Genomic DNA, 2,590 nt, shown 5'->3' on the forward strand with positions numbered 1-2,590 from the left:
ACAATGATTCGCTTGTTAATATTATATGTAACATTACCGGTAGCGCTTGGGAAAACTGATACGGTAAGTAATCTTGAATTATATATTCTATATTTAAAAACAAGAAATTCCATTTTTAAATCGTTTTATTCAAATTTGCTCTATTTATTTGAATCTGGAAATAAATATCGATCCCGACAGTAACACAATTTCATACATCTTTTAACAGACATTGGTACTAATTAACTTGGTGCTATCACGATATACGAGCTGAAGTTGGAAAAAACAACTAACTATTTTATATGGTTACTAGCTGTCGCCCGCGACTCCGTCCGCGCGGGATTAAAAATATGTAATTCGTAAATTATTTTAAATTTCAGAGACCCATAGTCTACTTACCAAAAGACCTTAGTGATTACATGGCGAAAACGGCTTTTCAATGTATGATAAAGTTGCAAACCAAAAGTAGCATGGTTAAACGCTTCTTCGAACTCGAATTCCAAGATGACGAATTGAGTAGACAGTTTCTGTTCTGCGTTTGTTACACCACGTATCTAGCAGATGAGGATGGCCACTTGTCCGAAGCAATGCTGAGACTTTTTGACGACAACGAACATGCTGAGGAAGTTCAAAAGGTGTTCGAATCTTGTAACAAAATAAAAACGAACACACCAGTTCGGACACTAAGCGAAGTAGCCAAATGTTTTTATAATAATACCCCCGTCATTTTAGGGCCAGAGTTAGTACGATATTGAAATAAGGAGTTACTATTAATCATGTTAAAATATTTCTTCCAAAAATACAAACACATTTATTCCAACGGTTTATACGCAATTTTTAAATATTAAAGTCAACCATTCAATCTATTTTTAGCCGTATATAAGTTAATGATAATGTAAAAGGATAAAGAAATGGAGTGAAAGGATGTGGTATTGGATCTCTGGGTAATGAGACGAATTTGTACTCATACGTGCTTGTTTTTGATGATCAAATCCAATATAATCAATTAACACTTAGTATGCCGTAACACTAGGTGTCTGCCAGTAGATTGGCCCCACAGGCCGTAGAAAAAAAATGCAGAAAAATCTGCAATTTTCTGCTTAATGTACAAAATCGATTTTACGATCTACCCTAGATAATTTTTTTGCTTACCAATCATGTACTAATATTATAAATGCGAAAGTTTTTATGAATGGATGTCTACATATCTCTAAATCAGCTTACTGTATCTCGATGAAATTTGGCATTGATATATAAAATAGTCTAGAAGAACACATAGGCTACCTACTTAGTTTTCTTAGTTGTTTTTATAATTATACCGTAATAGTTGGATATAGCCTAGTTACCCGTAACTTTGAGTAGGCTCCGAGCCCCTAATTGCGGACTATAGTGAGCTGATGATGATACCCTGTTGGTGTTTTTGAAATTAACAGGTTCGTAGGAGTTTAGATTTTGCAACGAAGAATGTGGTTTAAACTAAATTATATTCGAACTATTAGAACACCAGCAGTGTTAGTGTTAAAACCTTGTTCTGATTCAGTTTCATAACATTCAGTCGACGAAGGTCACCGAAACAAACGAACTGTATTGAATCTCATGCCGTTTATTGAATAACCATCAGCAGTATTAATGCAGAGAAAGTAGTTACCACATGTTTCGCGATAAAATTCATCACAATGATTCGCTTTTTAATTTTGCATGTAATTTTACCCGCAACGCTTGCACAAATTGATAAGGTGAGTGATTTGATTTATATTCTCAAAGATAAAAAGTACCATTTTTATTTTTTCTTTGTTACTAAATCAATGTCTAAATTATTTCCTTATGAATATAAAAGTATAAGATACTCTATTAACTCTACCTTTAAAATTCTATCGGAAAAAATGTTTTCCGAGGAAAATGTACAAAATCACCCGAATGTGATTTAACAATAATTTTATAATAATAATTATGATGAAATCTTATCGTTGCTTTTATCAGATGTCTAAATACAGTACTATACTACGCTTATAATTGACACATAATTAGTTCATTGATTCCTTTTAAAATTCGAAGTAATTTAAAAAAAAAGTTAAAAATTATTTTTTTTAATTTCAGAGACCTGTAGTAAACTTACCAAAAGATCTTGCTGATCACATGGCTAAAATAACATACAATTGTATGTTAATATTCCAAACAAGAAGCACCGCGATCAAACACTTCTACGAATTGAAATTTCCAGATGATGAAGTGACCAAACAATTTCTATACTGCGTTTGTTACTCGACGTATCTGGCAGATGAGGACGGTCACTTAACTAACATAATGCTTCGTCTTTTCGACGACAGCGACTACGAAGAGGAAGTTAAAAAAGTGTTTGAGTCATGTAATAAAATTAAAAGAAGGAAAGCTATTCGGACGCTGTATGATGTGGTCAAATGCTTTCATGAAAATTCACCAGTTATTTTAGGCCCGCCTAAAATAAGATATTAAAATTACAAGTTCTTAATTATGTTTCAATTTTTTAATCCAGAAAATAATTCTCTTTGATTTAAGCTTGAATAGGGTAAGTAACACAGTAAGTCTAACGTGATGTTAACGCAATTCCTGAACCATTGACTCTATTGGAACA

General features: G+C 32.6%; 1 long non-coding RNA gene across 3 annotated transcripts in view; it reads left to right on the forward strand.

The window, feature by feature from the left end:
• The window catches only part of LOC106124979 (uncharacterized), a 5,880-nt gene extending 3,711 nt beyond the window's left edge, over positions 1 to 2,169 (forward strand). Inside the window, exons 1-3 of one of the 3 annotated variants that reach the window (XR_001228231.1) lie at positions 1 to 63; positions 360 to 1,715; positions 2,077 to 2,169. This is a non-coding gene — a long non-coding RNA (uncharacterized LOC106124979). The remainder of the gene's footprint in view (positions 64 to 359; positions 1,716 to 2,076) is intronic. The other 2 variants (XR_001228232.1, XR_001228233.1) reach the window with 2 other exon arrangements.
• The last annotated feature ends 421 nt before the right edge of the window (positions 2,170 to 2,590 follow it).

This window comes from Papilio xuthus, unplaced genomic scaffold (assembly GCF_000836235.2).
Source record: "Papilio xuthus unplaced genomic scaffold, Pxut_1.1 DF825946.1, whole genome shotgun sequence".
Classification (NCBI taxonomy): domain Eukaryota; kingdom Metazoa; phylum Arthropoda; class Insecta; order Lepidoptera; family Papilionidae; genus Papilio; species Papilio xuthus.